A 15,817-nucleotide genomic window follows, 5' to 3' on the forward strand; every position below is an offset into this window, starting at 1 on the left:
TACCAAGCTTAAATAGATAATTAGTTATAGTTTTTAACTTAACGGTAATAGACACAATCATTTTTAAAAGAAATTTAAAAGTATGATTTCCGTTCGTAGTTAAAAAAGAAAAAGAAAAATATATGATGTTGAGATTTGACCAACTCAAAATAATCTGATGGACTCTATTATTTAATATATTAAATATACTAAATTTTAAAGTGAATTTTTCACTTTCTAAACGTTTCGTTAATATACATTTTTTAAATGACATAAAACTTATTATAAATAGACTCTTAAACAATTAGATTTTGCCTTCATGTATTCTACATTAAAATGGCATAAACATATCTATTTTAAAGTTTGAAGATTTGAGATATTGATCTTTATTTTATTTCCCATATCTTTTAGGTGAAAATTCAAATTCACATCCCTCAAATTTGCACCAAAATAATATGTATATATCGATTTAACCATTTTCATTTTTTTTACCATTCGATAACTTTTTAGAAACAAAATTTATACTATATCAAAATGGGGATGAAGGAAGAATTTTCAACTTCATTTTGCCTTATTTTGCATTCAAATTCACAACCGGTTTGTTTTTATACTACCATGTGTACCTTTTCTTCTTCTTTTTTTTTTTTTCTCCCTCATTTTAATTCTACATTCCTTTTTTGTCATTTTATTTTTTTACTTCTCTTCCAACCATTCAAATTTAAGAAATTTTCACAAATAGAAAAAATGTCAAAACTACTTACAAAATTAGCAAAAGAAAATATTGATGGACATTGATAGATTTTAGTTTTTATCACTAATAAACACTAATAGACTTCGATCAACTTCTATCAAAAGAAGATTAAAATTTTGTTATTATAGGTAAATAATTTCCCTTATTTTTCTATTTTTGAAAATCCTCCTTCATATTTTGTCCTCGTATCATTTCATATTTGACCTATTTTTCTAATTTATGGAGCCCTTTAGTTTTTTTTTTTTTTTTATTCTCCATTAATAAATGATTAGTAAAGTAAAATCATATACATCATATAACAAAAGGCAAAATCCTTCATAAAATAACAACATTTCTTGGTTTTTTTTTTTTTTTTGGCATCCTTTCATATTTTATCTTTAAAAAATGTGCTTAATATTTCATTTTACTTTAGAATACTTATGATTATAAATAGAAATATCTTATTTTAATTTATCTATTGGATTTACAATCTAAAATAATAAAAATTATAGGGATAATTGCAAATATAATGTGGGGAAAAAGATCCAACTGGAAGAGCTTAGCCAGGGATGACACCTATGAAGAAAAGTTCCATAACCCTTTTTGTTATAAGTTGTTATTTGATTCTTTATTTCTCTCACTACAGTGTGCCATCTGTAAATGGTCCTCACTACTATTTTGTTATTTTATATTTATCATTCATTGACACTAAATTAGGGCTCTCTCTATATAAAGAGGCACAAAGTGCCCTATTGAATGATATAGAAAAATATGAGGAATTCCTTCCAAATTCCAAAATATGTGAGTGTTAACTTGGTATCAAAGCTAAATGGCTAACGCCTTGTCTATGGGAAGCTCCGTGGGTTCTGAATCGGCAAAATTCAACAATCCACCGTTGAATCAACTACTCAACCAAATCATAAGCACAAAGCTTGAATAAGGAAATTATCTTCTGTGGAAAACACTTGCCCTACCCATCCTTTAGAGTTACAAACTCGAAAGACATCTCTTCGGTAAGAATCCTTACCCTCCCATGTTTCTTCCAAGCTCTGATGATGTCCTAACACTAACAATGAGCAACGCTGAAGGCATGTCCAACTCTCAGATGGTGTCTGGTGATGCAATGAGCACCACCGTTGAACGAAGTCTAAATCCACAATATGAAGCGTGGATTATAGTGGATCAGTTGCTATTGGATTGGCTATACAACTCAATGACGCCAGAGGTTGCTGTTCAACTAATGGGCTTTGATAGTGCCAAAGACCTCTGAGAGGCCATTCAAGAGTTGTTTGGCGTCCAGTCGAGAGCTAAAGAGGACTACATACGACAAGTTTTTTAACAAAACTGAAATGGTAATACAAAAATGAGTGAATATCTGCGACTAATGAAATCTCACTCTGATAACTTGCACAAGCTGGAAGTCTGGTTACCACTAGGACACTGATATCCCAGGTTCTCCTTGGCCTAGATGAGGAGTAAAACTCCATTGTTGTGGGAATACAAGGAAAACCAGATATATCGTAGCTTGATATGCAATCAGAACTTCTCTCGTGTGAAAAATATCTCGAGCATCAGAACTTAGTGAAATTGAACTCTTCCTTCAGTTAAAATGTTGGGGTCAATGTAGTATTCAATTGAAACCAAATGGGGTCCAAACCACATAACGCTTCTAGTCCTTATCGAAAACACTTCGATGGTCAGCGTGGTAATGGCGGCAGTAGAAAAAGTACCCAATTTCAAAATAGTGAAAATGGAGGAAATTGCGGCCGAGGCAAAGAACGAAGGAACAATAGATCCATATGCCAAGTCTATGGAAAATATGGGCATACATACATGGTTTTCTATCGCCGATTTGAGAAAGAATTTTCCCCTGCATCTGGTCAAGGTTGATGTAATGGAGGACAATCCAATAATATGAATACTATTAAATGCTGCCAGACAGGGAAAATCCATTCCTAGCCACTCCCAAAGTTGTTGGTGACCCAAGTTGGTATGCTGACAGCGGCGCAATAAACCATATGATAGCACCAAATATATAGGTATAGATCTCGTAACTATAGAAAATGGTGAGAAACTAAAAATTTCATATATGGGAAATTTTTGCCTGTATGATGGGAAAAATAGTTTTCGACTTCAAAATGTCCTATATGTTCCTGATATAGCTAAAAATTTTCTTAGTGTATCCAAACTTGCACAAGATAATGCAATTTATATTGAATTCTATAATGATCATTGTCTTATTAAAGACAAGGCTATGGGTTGCACACTACCGAGAGAGGAGCTTAACGATGGCCTATACCGATTGAAGGGAGTTGAGGTTATTAGAGATGGATGAACTGAAGGCCAACAGTCAATGAATACAAATAAGAGTTCTGCAACATTTATTTTATTGGGCATCTGAGTTAATGTTGTAGAGTCTAGCACTATTTGGCATCAAAGGTTGGATCACCCGTCGTCAAGAATTTTTAATTCATTACTTAAAAGTTGTAATGTTACTGCTATATCTAATGAAGAGCTTTCGTTTTGTGAGTCATGCCAATTGGGAAAGTCACACACCTTACCCTTTTCAAATTCATTTTCTCGTGACTCTTAATGCTTCAGTTTAGTAAACATAGATATATGGGCTTCATGTCACACCCCCTCTCAAATTACTCTCTTAACTTCAGAAGGGATGTGAAGACTGTAGTTGATAACCCTCTTATGACAACTATTGTCGAACCTACACTATTAGACCTGTATCTTTAGCACCTATTGACCTGATAGCAGGTAAGAATCTTATAGTAATTACTTATATCATCTAATCTTTCACTTGACTACATAGGTGTTATTGCATAAAAAAAAATTCACATCCATCATATTATAGTCATTAAGTTAACAAACATTTACATGTAAACCTTTGACTCCAAAACTCTACCAGAATCCCAAGATATGAATAGACAAAATTAGAGTTTAAAACATGACAAGTGGACCTTATAAACTTCAAGTTACTGAGGATTTCTGATAATGACTGACTGACAGATCTACTCGGCTTTGGGATGTTGACTGCTACATGGAAAGATAAAATATTTAAAAGAATGAGCCAAAAAAGCCCAGTGAATGACTATCTTAAATAAAACATGTTTTAAATCATAAATAACACGAACTTGCTTATCATTAAACATTTATAAAATCATAGTTGGGGTTTTAAAGATGAAACTGGAATCGTAAAAGTACATCACGTACAAACCCTAAAATAAAGCTCATTAACATCTTTCTGGAAAACACCACTACTCCATTGTCTGAACATGTGGGAGAGCCCTTTTGCTCAATCCCTAATATCCTAAGTTGAGAGAGAGCCCTTTTGCTCAATCTCATCAACGTAAAAAACATAGTCATACATGCATGTAGAGTTGAACTGAGTCCTGACCATCTTACCATACCGTCGGTATCAAGGATCCCTAGCATAATTGAAATCTGGGTACCTTACCATACCTTTGAACCAACATTGGAGTAGGGTTCATACAAGGCACAAAACATTTATGCACATGACAAAATATACATTCATTTAAAACCTTCCTCATAGTTTCATTATGATCACATGGTGCCTTGTAAAACAATAAGCATACTTATAAAATTCCTTGATAAAACTGTGTCATTCTATAAAATATGGCATAGGCTTACTGAAAACCGCATGCTAAATTCATAAATAACTTCATCATCTGAAACATCGGTCATTTGATCAACATTCATTAAAAACATGCGTCCATTATAATATAATATGAAAATTTCATGTAAACTGCCTATGCGATAAAAACATTCATAAAACTGTCTTTGGAAAACATTTATTAAAACTTGTCACTCACTATTTTAATCTACTTATCCAAGGGATCTGTAAGTCTCTCCTACTAGCGTCTGCCCTGTATAAGAAGAGGTCCCTTGGTTAGTATCATTAGCTCCCTTTTGAGCTTAACATAATAATTAACTTAACATTATCACATAACATCATCGCATCATAAATGAGTTCATTGCATCCCTTATACTTAGCGACTTTACCCTTTTCTTATCTAGAGACTGACTTCCCTCTTGATTAGGTGTTTTATGGTAGCAAGGACACCCTTCTATGCCTATGCATCAACCAACCCTTGCATGCCTTACTCCACGCCTTTGTGCGTCGTCGCACTCTTTGACAAACCAACTGCTTGTTTAATCTTCTTATCCAACTTCTTGCTTATTCATCCATAGTATTAATTCAGATTTCAACCTTTAAAACCTCATAATTCTATTTTCAGCTACTAATTAACTAAATTTCCTTTTGATAACTTACACAAAACTTCATTGCTTACTTACCTTAAAATTTGAGCATCAAATCCTTTTTTATTCAGCTGAAAAACTTCTCAAATCTTCTCAAACTTGCTCAGAATTCCTTCAGCACCTTCAGAACCTCAATAAGCACTCACACTCCTCTTAGGCATAGGAAAATTTGGCAAAACAATCTCCTTCTTTGCTATGCCTATTTATACTTAGGCTTGCATGAAAAGTTTGCTTAATTAAATGCCACTTGACCCATTAATCCTTTGTTAAACTTTCTTAAGGCTGCAATTTAGTCCACTAACAAACTATTAAAATTGAAATCCTCAACTTATTTTCATCACATAGGACTTACGATCACTTGGGCCCCTTCATTGTTTATCGCATAACCGAGTCATCGTTGCACTGTCTGTCCTAGAACATTTTTGGAAAGCCTTGCGTAAATAACCGACCCTAATCCATTTTCATAGCCTACTTTGTACTTGGTTATCATTTTGGCCACATGGTAATTAGGAACTGATTACATATCATTCTGTCCAGCTTCAGCTAACGTCATACTTGGCCCTTAACTTAACTTCCTTCACATCCTCCCCAAAACCCCATGGCCACACTTAGGCATCTTTTTCTTTCCTTACACACTTGGTCGTATGTCATTCGTAAGAGTTGATCACATTAACTGACATGGCTTGTCGCATGCATTAACATGATTTCATCGCATGGACATCTCTGTTTTCCCTTTAAGTATTAATACTTCTTTACTCACTCGAGAGTTTGAAGGAACTTTGTTGGGGTTCTTGAGCGGAAGAGATGGATCATCCCAATTTTCCAAAAATTTTATAGAACAGAAAATTTACAAAGAAACAATAAAATTATGCATTTAATGAAAAAATTACAACATGCTATTCACGAGTAACAAAAGAATTAAAATAGGGTTCAGAACCCTTACCTTTGAAGAAACCAATCTTCACGTGAAAACCCTCAAATACCAATTGGACACAACCACAAAAGCTACCACGGTATTCTCAGGGATGAGAACCCAAAAGGAGTGGGGCTTTGGCTATTTTAGTGAAGGATAAGATTAATTGAGAGAGAGTAGGAGAGGAAAAATAGGAGTTTTTTTTTATCACATAACTCTCTCTGTGTTTTTTCTTTCAAGAAGAAGAAAAATTAAAGCCATTCACCACTCCTGCACGTTGTGGAGAGAAAAAGAGGGAGGGAGTTAAAACTATTTTTTAATATTAAAATTAATTTTAATAATAAACCTTAGTATATATGTGTGTGTGTGTGATAACTACTTTATCATATAATATATATTAAACTATATGTTATATTAAATATAACATATAACGTATAGTTCAATATTGTATCATATACTATATAACCTATAGTTTAATTCTCTTAACAACAAAATTTAATATAAATCCCATTTATATTAAATTTAATTATATGAATACAATTTACATAATTAATATTTGAATCATATTTAAATATTTAATTTCTCTCCAATAAATACTTAATATTATAATGTATCAAATACATTATAATAATATCATATATAATTAAAGTTTAATTAATTATATCATATATAATTAATTTGCACAATTCAAATTAATCTAAAAACTGATTCTCATTAAATCCCGTTGAGCTACCGAGGGGACCTCATGGACTTGTAGATTGAAGCTCCAACCGTATGTAAATAATTAATTAAATTCTTTAATTAAATTATTCACCATCTATCCGTTAATTGTAGGGTACTCCATTAAAGACCGATAACTGTCCTATTCGCACTACAGATATATTTTTGTGTCCATTGGATATAACTAATCAACGGTAGAATGACCATTCACAAATTGCTCGTAAGTATATCTGGGCCAAAATTACCATTTTGTCCCTATTAAGTACCACTGATTCCTCTAATGAACAATAAATCATGGTCTAACTATGATCAAACCCCTCTCGAACCAGGAGAGGGTGTGACACCACATTGCTCAGGCCCCGGAATCAGCCCTTAAGGGAGCAATTTATCTACTTGCCCCAATATTGGGGAATGAGTGAATTCCTTCTTGTGTAGTTGTGTTCCTAGCTTCCTAATCAGACGAATCCCCAAAATGGTAGGCTTGTTGAGTCGAAAATCTGACCACTCTCACCCATACAAATCAAAGGACCATCTTCATAGGCAAGAGTTCACAACTCACTCAGGATTCAGGTTATGTTACTTTTGGTCATCCTGGTGAAATGTAAGTCTCTATTATGAACGACGTTATATAATGAGACTAAACATTTCATAGTTTGGTCTTATACAACTTCTTTGTATAGAATATCTCCGCTCATATGTCTTCACATGAATGATTAGGATCAGATCACTTGTAGCACTTTACAACAATTGTAATATTTACAAAGTGGGTCATACTCGTTGTGTCACTAGGAAAAACTATCTAGCCTTATCCATCTACTACAGACCATTTAGGTTATCACTTAAACATGATCCACCCATATGTCCCTGAAGGAAATCGGACATGAGGATTTCCATGAGTAGCGGAAGGATCATTCCAAATTCATTTGAAGTTGAACATAAACAATTACATTACACGAAATGGAAACTTACAGGTCATGCAAGAACTAGAAATTACAACATGCTTTAAGATAATCAAGGGATAAAGTATCATACCTTTGAAGAACCATTCTTCAAACTCCCTTGATCACTCCAATGTGTCCAAGAATAGCACCTCAACCTCGAACACAACGACCGAAACAACAACATGATCGATAACACAAGTAACGAACTCAACGAACGACCTCTAGAACCTCGATATCAATCCAGGAGTTGTGGGCTCTATATGAACTTGGTTAGAGGAAGAGACTAGAGGAACAACAATCGTATAGATGATTGAGCAAGTGGGAGATGAGAAGTCTATCGTGTAGACAATATGCTCAATCGTGTAGAAGATGGCAGCCTATCATATAGACAATGCCCTGCGATCATTTAGCTATGACCAGCTGAATGAACTATCGTATAGTGACACTCTATGATCGTTTAGTCTCTTTATGAGCCATCGCTTAGTGAAAAAATTTCACTTGATAGCCTTGTCGTGAGTTTCTTTCCGAAAGTACAAACCTTCAATATTAGAAAAATATTTTTTTTATCTCACGGTTACTATAGATGCACCAATAACCTCCTACTCAATTGGTTATTAGAGAAAAAAAAGATAATTATCAAATAATGAATATTATTATAAATAAATATGATAACCAACTTACCATATTATATTTATAACCTATAGTTTTAATATTTCATCTCATGAAACATATAAACCATAGTTCCTTTTCTATTTTATGGTACTTAATGTAAATCATATTTACATTAAACCTCCACTTGATGTATCTCATACATCACACAAATTATATCATAAATAATTGAATTTCCTCTTGTCAATTTGAACATTTCAAATCAACCTCAAGAACTGATTCTCAACTTGAATCCATTGAGCTACCAATGGGATCTTATGGACCTGTAGCTTGAAGAACCAACGGTACGTGAATAACTAATTAAACTCTTTAGTCACGGGATCCACCATCCATTAACTGTTGGGCACTCCACTAAAGACCGAAAACTACACTCTTCTTACTACAAATATATTTTGTGTTCATATCAACCAATCAACAGTGCGATAACCCTTCACAGATCTCTCATAAGTACAGCATGGCCAATTTACTGTTTTGCCCCTGTAGTTACATCTAACTCTTTAAAGTACCATTGATCCCTCTAATGAACATAAGTCATAGTCCTATTATGACTGAATCCTCTCTTCCAAAGAGAAGTTGTGGCCACTATGTTGAAGACCCGAAGTCAGCTCTTAAAGGAGCAATCTATTTACTTATCCCTGCTTTGGGGAAGGAGAGAATTCCATCTTATGTAATTGAGTTCCCAACTCTTAAATAAGACAAATCCCTAAAAAGGTAGGCTTGTTGAGTTGGCAATCTGGCCACTCTCACCCATACTAATCAAAGGACCGCCCTCAAAGGCAGGAGTTCCCAAAACACTCAAGATTAAGGTTATGTCATCTATGGTTGTTTAGGTGAGAAGTAAGTCTCAAGTATCAACGGCGTAATATAAAGAGACTATTCATCTCATGGCCCGGTCTTATACAAACTCTTTGTATAGGACACCCTCGCTCGCATGTCTCCACATGAATGGTCAGGATCAACCATCTGTAGTAGTTCACAACACTTGTAAACCTCTACAAAGCGGGTTGTATCCGTAGTAACATCAGGATCAGGTATCCCTCCTTAATCCTTATACTACAAACCTTTTTAGGTTATCACTTAAGGCATGATCCACTTATATATATCATATACATGCTTAAGTTTACATATAATAACCATGGATCTTTGTTTATTGGATATAAGTAAATGCAAAATAAAATGACTCTTATTTTATTCATAACAATGTGTACAGTTTATAAACTACGAGATTTCGGGAGAATTAGGACACCAACTTCGAACAATCTTCCATTTGTCCTAATGCCTCAGGAGACTAATGTACAATACATGCAAATATAAATACAATATACAATAAACTAGGGCATACTCTATACCCCAGTATCATCTTCCACTTGCCCTAGAAAGAATGCCGTATGTCTCGTAGACCCAAAATCTTCAGATGACCCTTGAACACTTTAGCCGTGAGAGACTTTGTAAACGGATCAGCAATGTTGTTCTTCGATGCGATCTTTGTGACCATCACATCGTTGTGATGCACAATCTCCCTGATCAAATGATATTCCTGCTCTATATGCTTGCCTTTACGATGACTCCGAGGTGAAGGATCTCATACCGAGAGTTCCATGAGCGGGCTTAGATCGCTCCGATTTCACAGTGACCGAAACACAAACGACATACATTCCATACATATAGCTATGCGTATTAAACTCATTATCGATATGCTCAGAATACAATAAAACACAAGGAAAGGGTTCATATCAGATGAAGACTGTTTTCGTATGTCTGAACCCTCAGCAACTGAAAACCTCCCATCAATCTACCAGCTCCCGGTGAGTTTATCGACTGCAACAGCACGAGCAGAGCGTATATGAACAATGTCGTGGGGACGACACAACCACAAGAGAAACTCGGGTATCCTCGGCGTAAAAAACCCAAAGAGTGGGCTCTAGTGAGTTTGGTAGAAGACGGAGGAGAAGACGTCGTGTAGATGATAAGCAAGTGGGAGATGGACTCTGCCATCATATAGTGGAAATGCTTATCGTATAGTAAAGCTACACGATCGTTTAGGAAAAACTGAACGATCATTTAGAAAAGATGTATACGATCGTTTAGAGAACGCGTGAAGTAGACGATCGTTTAGACGAACGAGCTTCTATCGTATAAGCTATCGTGATCGCTCTTTCACAGATTCTTTTGGGCGCGGGCGAATACGAATGCACAATTGAATGATTAAAATGAAAACTATTTTCATTGCTTTAATCCGCTGGTTACCGTAACCTTCGCAGCCCCACTTCCCATGTCCGAATGTGGATCAATCGGTTAATTATCAAATAATTAATCAATTAATTTAATTAATAAATATAATCATATTATATTTATATCTATATGTTTGATATCATATATCCACTATAGTATTTTCTCCTCTACTTGATATAAATCATATTTATATCTAATTTCCTCCAAAATAATGTATCTCATACATTTAGCCAATTATATCATATAATTAACCAGTCCATAAGATATAATTGAACTTCCTCTTGTCAATTTGAACATTTCTAATTAACCCAAACACTGGTTCTCGACTTTATCCAAGCTACCCAGGTGAACTAATGGACCTGTGGCTCGAAGTTCCAACAGTATGTGAATAGCTGACTAAACCCTTTAGCCACGAGATCCACCATCCGTTAACTGTCAGTCATTCCACTAAAGACCAACAGCTGAACTCTTCTTACCACAGATATATTTTTGTGACCATCAGATATAACTAATCATGAGTATGATGACCCTTCACAGATGTTCGTAAAGATAGTTGGGCCAATTTACCGTTTTACTCCTGTAGTTACATCTCACTCCTTAAGTACCACTGATTCCTCTAATGAACAATATAACACAGTCTAACTATGTGTGAACACCTCTAAGGCCAAGAGAAGGTGTATGGCGCCACATCGTTGAAGTCCCGGAATCAGCTCTTAAGGGAGCCATCTATCTACTTATCCCTACCTCAGGGAAGAAGTTAATTCTATCTTGTGTAGCTGAGTTCCTAGCTTCCAAATGAGATGAATCCCCAAAATAGTAGGTTTGAATCAGCGACCTAGCCCACTCGCACCCATACAAATCAAAGGACCGCCCTCAATAGCAAGAGTTCCCAACTTACTCAGGATTGAGGTTATGTTACCTATGGTCATCCTAGTGAAGTGAAGTCTCTATCATGAACGGTGTTATATAACAAGACATTAATACTTCATGGTCAGGTCTTATACAAACTCTTTGTATAGGATGCCCCCGCTCGTATGTTCCCAAACGAATGATCAGGATCAGACCATCTGTGGCAAGCCACAACACTTGTGACCATTTCACAAAGCGGGTCGTGTCCATAGCATTACCAGGATAAAGTTTCCCTCCTATATCCATATACTACAGACCATTTTGGTTATCACTCAAGACATGATCTACTTGTATGTCACCACATACATGTTTGAGTCAGATAACCAGGGATTTTATATTTATTGGTTTGTGGTAAAGCAAATAAAATAAATAATTGAGCAAAAAAACAAGATTTGAAGTAAATATCATATATTAATAATCACAGGTATTCGTATATACTGTTTACAAACTACAGGACATGAGACTTTAGGGCATCAACCCCAATACGAGGTTTCTTCGAATTTGCCACAGCCCCGCTATTATCACAATAACGAGTGATCGACAAAGACATATTTGGAACAACTTTCAAATATGTAAGGAATTTCCTCAGACAAACAACCTTCTTAGCTGTTTCACAAGCGGCTACGTATTCGGCTTCCATAGTGGAGTCCGCGATGCATTCTTGCTTGATGATTCGCCATACTACAGCCCCTCCATTTAGAGTGAACACTGACCCTGATGTCGATTTAAGAGAATCTCTATCAGTTTGAAAGTCAGAATTTATGTATCCTATAAGGGTCAAATCCTTATCTCATCTCCATACACGAGCATGTAGTCTTTCGTTCTCCGCAGATACTTGAGGACCGTTTTGACCATCGTTGAGTGATCTAATCCTGGATTGGACTGATAACGACTCACAATCCCTATTGCATAGCAAATGTCAGGTCTGGTACATAACATTGCATATATTAAGCTTCCAATAGCTGAAGCATAGGGAATCCATCTCATCTTCTTAACCTCTTGAGATGTCTTAGGACATTGATCCTTAGACAGAACGATTCCATGCCTAAAGGGTAGCAAACCCCTCTTGGAATCTTGCATCCTGTACCTGATTAACATTTGATCGATGTATGATGCCTGAGACAAAGCTAACCTCTTGTTCTTACGATCGCAAATGATCTGGATCCCTAAAATATATTGCACCTCACCCAAATCTTTCATTTGGAACTAGGCGGCTAGCCACTTTTTAATGTTAATCAGAAAGCCTACATCATTCCTAATGAGTAAGATATCATCCACATACAGTACCAGGAAAGCTACTGAGCTGTTGATGATCTTCTTGTAGACACAAGGCTCATCAACATTCTAATCAATGTCAACGATTTGACCGCACTGTTAAATCTAATGTTCCATGATCTAGACGCTTGTTTCAGCCCATAAATGGATCTATTAAGCTTGTAAACTCTTTGCTCTTGATCTGGAACTATGAACCCCTCTAGTTAAGCCAGTCGATGGTCTTCTCAAGATTACCATTAAGAAAGGCAGTCTTGATGTCCATTTTCCATATCTCATAATCATAAAATATGGCTATAGACAAGAGAATCCTGATAGACTTCAACATGACAACGGGTGAGAAAGTTTCCTCATAATCCACTCCCTTGACTTGGGTATAACCCTTTGCCACGATTCTAGCCTTAAAGGTTTGCATTTTTCCATCTACACCTCGTTTTCGCTTACATCCTATAGACTTTACCCCATTAGGCTGATCCATAAATTCCCAGACATTATTGAAGTACATAGACTCATTTCCTATTTCATAGCCTTAATCCACCCATCTTTGTCAACATCCTCCATTGCTTGCTTAAAAGACAATGGATCCTCGACCCCATAATAAAAAATGATGTTCTGGGCTTCAGTCAAACCCATGTAGCGTTCCGGTCGGTTCATAACCCTCCCATTACGTCGAGATAGTCTCAACTCTTGAGATGGTTGACTAGATGTACCGACCTCAACAACTCTTGTTGAACCCTCAATAGCCTCACTAGAAGTCTCACGTAAAACAAGCTTGCTTCGTGGTTTATGATCCCTGATGTGGTCTTCTTTCAAGAAGATAGCATTTGTAGAAACAAACATTTTATTCTCACTTGGATCATAGAAGTATCCACCCCTCGTTTCCCTGGGGTAGTCTACAAAGAGGTAAACTTTCGAACACGGTTCCAAATTCTTCGAGTTAGTCACAAGCACGTGGGTCGGACATCCCCAAATCTAGAAGTGGCATAAACTACCTTTATGGCCTCTCCACAGCTCAAAGGTGTTTTAGAAACACTTTTCGAGGGAACGTTGTTCAGAATGTAACATGCAGTCTCCACTACAAAACCCAAAACGAGTCTGGAAGATGAGCATAACTCATCATAGACCGAACCATGTCCAACAAGGTTCTATTTCTCCTTTCTAATACACCATTCTGCTGAGGTGTACCTGAGGCCGAGAGTTGGGACGTAATTCCATGTTCTATCATATAATTCTGAAATTGGATGTCCATATATTCTCCACCACAATCAGATCGTAGTATTTTTATCTTCTTACCTAACAAGTTTTCAATTTCAGCCTTATACTCCTTGAACTTGTCAAGGGCTTCAAACTTACGTTACATTAGGTAGAGATACCCGTACCTTGAATAATCATCTATAAAAGAGATGAAATATTCATACCCATCTCGAGCTCTAACACTCATCGGACCATAGAGGTCTGAATGTACAAGCTTCAAGGTTTCCTTGGCTCTATAACTTTTTCCAGTAAAAGATCGTTTGGTCATCTTGCCTTCAAGGCATGATTCACACACCGACAAGAAGTTTTCTTCTAAACTCTTTAGAAGTCCACATTTCACCAAACGCTCAATCCTATTGAGGTTGATATGACCTAACCTTAGATGCCAAAGATGGGCATTTTCCTTAGGAGAAACCTTTTGTCTTTTGGCTGTTGTCGCCGTACTGAACATTTCAGTATTAAACAAGGCTTTTATGACTAATGACCTTAGTACATACAAGTTATTTTCCATTGAACCAAAACCAATCTCCATACTATTCTTGAAAATAAATACTTTGCTCTCAGAAAAGGAGCCGGTATAGCCTTGTTCAATGAAACAAAAAACCGAGATTAAGTTCCTCTTGATATGAGGAACTACAAAAACATTATCCAATAACAGATAACGTTTCTTGTCCAAAAATAACTTCAGCCTGCCTATAGCAGTAACTGAAACAACCTCACCAGTACCGACTCGAAGAGTTATCTCGCTATGTGGCAACGTTTGCCAGGAACTGAATCCTTGGTAAGAGGAACTGACGTGGTTAGTAGCCACCCGAATCAAGGATCCAGGCAGAATCATCATTCTCTACCAAACACGTCTCCAAAACCAATAAATCACATTTACTTTCTTTAGACTTCCTCCTCTTTTGAAGAGTAGTGGGATTAGTATCAGAATCTAAATAAGCTCCAAGTTCCGTGTCAGAGAACACTTCTTATCGATGAACTTCAAAAGAGTCAGCAACACTTGCTTTCTCTTCCTGGAGGTTATCTTGGGAACTGACACTACTGGTTTTGTCATCCATTCTTTTGTGCTCGAAAAGTAAGAACTGACATTCAAACAAATCTTGCAACGAGTCCATGATTTCACATGCAATGACCATGTTCTCAACCCTTTTTGCCAAAGCATCAGGTATGCTAGTCAATATGTGAAGTCGGGCCAATGAATTAGCCTTCATCCACACCTTATATGCATTACGAACATTTTTTGCTGCATCAAGGGTCGAGACTTGAGAACACTCCTGACAAACTCGAAGTTTTTTACCACGAAATACGTTTTAGAAGACTCTTTCCACTGTATGAAATCAGTCAAATTAGAGGCATTTAATGGAAAATTAAACATGTCGCTGAAAACACAAATACATTGACCTACGTTAAGTTTTAAGCAAATACTCGTTGAAAAACATATAACATCCAATACGGTTTAGCAAAACTAACATGAACCCTGTTTCACATCTAGTTTCGCAATAACGCTTCAAAGGTTTAGGAAAAAAGTCGCTGAAGAGTGGTTAATTTATCTCACCTCTGAATTGAGACATTCTCAACCAGCCATTAATACCAGAACAACTCTTGTTCCTATAACAATTAACCATCATTGATTTGGTTAAGAAATCATTAACTTACTTAACAATTTCCCGTAAGTGTGACCCATCATTTTAGGTCATAGAGTTTTGCCTCAAGCAGCCATTCCGAAGGGAAAAAATCCAGTTGGGTCAAAAACTAAAGTGACCCTATCCAGATCTGGAGTTCAGTTTGATATTGACCAACTGCACAAAACTCATCCGAAGAGGGACGCTCCCAGGGCACCACGAGGGAGTGCAAGAATGATCTCACGGTGTGAACCAATGAAGGAGACCGAAGGACGTGTTGACA

The 15,817-nt window shown here is 36.2% G+C and overlaps 1 long non-coding RNA gene across 1 annotated transcript; it reads left to right on the forward strand.

Annotated features, from left to right (window-relative positions):
• Window positions 1-1,487: 1,487 nt before the first annotated feature.
• On the forward strand, window positions 1,488-3,240 carry LOC120074397. The gene is made up of 2 exons (XR_005480979.1): window positions 1,488-1,722; window positions 1,798-3,240. It is a non-coding gene; the product is annotated as an uncharacterized LOC120074397 (long non-coding RNA).
• Window positions 3,241-15,817: the final 12,577 nt, after the last annotated feature.

Source organism: Benincasa hispida, chromosome 3 (assembly GCF_009727055.1).
Source record: "Benincasa hispida cultivar B227 chromosome 3, ASM972705v1, whole genome shotgun sequence".
In the NCBI taxonomy this organism is placed as follows: domain Eukaryota; kingdom Viridiplantae; phylum Streptophyta; class Magnoliopsida; order Cucurbitales; family Cucurbitaceae; genus Benincasa; species Benincasa hispida.